The sequence below is a fragment of the Schistocerca piceifrons genome, chromosome 4 (assembly GCF_021461385.2).
Source record: "Schistocerca piceifrons isolate TAMUIC-IGC-003096 chromosome 4, iqSchPice1.1, whole genome shotgun sequence".
NCBI lineage: Eukaryota > Metazoa > Arthropoda > Insecta > Orthoptera > Acrididae > Schistocerca > Schistocerca piceifrons.
In genome coordinates, this window is record NC_060141.1 from 136539840 (window position 1) to 136541656 (window position 1817).

At 43.8% G+C, this 1817-nt stretch overlaps 1 pseudogene; it reads left to right on the forward strand.

Annotated features, from left to right (window-relative positions):
- Window positions 1-359: 359 nt before the first annotated feature.
- LOC124796860 lies at window positions 360-477 on the forward strand (annotated as a pseudogene).
- The last annotated feature ends 1340 nt before the right edge of the window (window positions 478-1817 follow it).

The following is a 1817-nucleotide window of genomic DNA, read 5'->3' on the forward strand; positions in this document are numbered from 1 at the left end:
AGGTTTCAGAGGTTATTGTAGAAGGGAAGGTTGCGTAACAAAAGAGATACAGAGGAGGCGGGAAGGTTTCACCTGCTAGGATGATTTTGCTCTAAGCGGGAGACGATACATCGTCTTTTATTTCCGGATAATTTGATTTAATATTTATGGTTTCTGTACTTTCCAAAAATCTTAATTATTTTTATCTTAAATAATTAATATAAATATTATAATAATTCACAATGTTAAATTAAAGATTATAGTGACTGAGTTTCGTTAAAATATACCATTTGATGCAGTTCTTGTAACATAAAACGATAAAACTCAAACACTTGCCGTAAGGAAAATGTTTTCTTTTACAGAAGACCATCTAGGAGTCCACCAATGGCCTTGTCGCAGTGATAACACCGGTTCCCGTCAGACCACCGAAGTTAAGCGCTGTCGGGCTGGGGTAGCACTTGGATAGGTGACCGTCCGGTCTGCCGAGTGCTGTTGGCAAGCGGGGTGCACTCAGGCCCTTGTGAGGCAAACTAAGGAGCTACTTAATTGATAAATAGCGCCTACGGTCTCGCAAACTGGTATACGGCCGGGAGAGCGGGGTGCTGACCGCCGGTCCCTCCATATCCGCATCCAGTGTCGCCTCTGGGCTGAGGATGACACGGCGGGCGTTCGGTACCTTTGGGCCTTCTTGGCCTATTCGGGGGAGTTTAGTTTTAGTTTAATCCAGCAGTTCAGAACGCCCCATGGTCCGGCACCGTCCCAGGTTCGGGACCACTCGGAAGTGTCCACTACGCGCTTCAAAAATGGTTCAAATGGCTCTGAGCACTATGGGACTTAACTTCTGAGGTCATCAGTCCCCTAGAACTTAGAACTACTTAAACCTAACTAACCTAAGGACATCATACACGTCCATGCCCGAGGCAGGATTCGAACCTGCGACCGTAGCGGTCGCGCGGTTCCAGACTGTAGCGCCTAGAACCGCTTGGCCACTTCGGCCAGCCTACGCGCTTCCTACTGTTAAACGCAGTCTGCACTTTTCAGAATCAGCCGCAAGCATTCTGACTTTACTCGGCTGATCTCGGATGTCACAACACAGCGGTTTGGTTCAGATTGCGAGCGGTTTTACCTCTTTTTCTTGCGAAGTGAGATCTTTATTATGATAGTGAACGTAAATGTCAAAGTGATCTATTGATGTATTATTGAAACTGAAGCATTGACTGTATTCTTGAAACCGAAACCGCCTTCAAATTGTAAATCAGGAGAGAAACTACGCAAGTAACTCTGACAATCTACCAGAAACCGGAAGTTATCAAATGCCTGGAGAAAGGTGAGAACAGAAATATTTCCGGGAATGAATTTAATACTACCTCGTCTACGACACAAAAAACAAAAAACGTATCTTCCAGATAACATTAAAAAAATCAAACTGCAACAATAAGGTAGCGTATTGTACAAATGGTTCAGTGCAATACGCTCCGGAGGAATACCGGTATTGTGGCCAATGTTTATTGGAAACGCAAAGAAATTTGGACAAGTTTTAGGTGTTGCAGAAAGTGGATGCAATTTTGCTGATGGTTGGCACAGAACCTTTACGTTTCGGCGTGGAATTTGAAGACTTGAAGATATAGGCGCAACACATTCAGCAAACCAAGACTCACCAGAAGAACACGAAGACGTGTTTCAAAAACAAGCATGAGCTTCACAGCTGTGTATGTTAGACCGTGCTTATATTACGATTCCGATATTTCGTTCAAACAACATAAACAGGGACAATAACGTCTCAATTATGGTCTCCAGGGAATAAAAATAAATAAAAGTAGCTCTTAGCCCGACAGAGA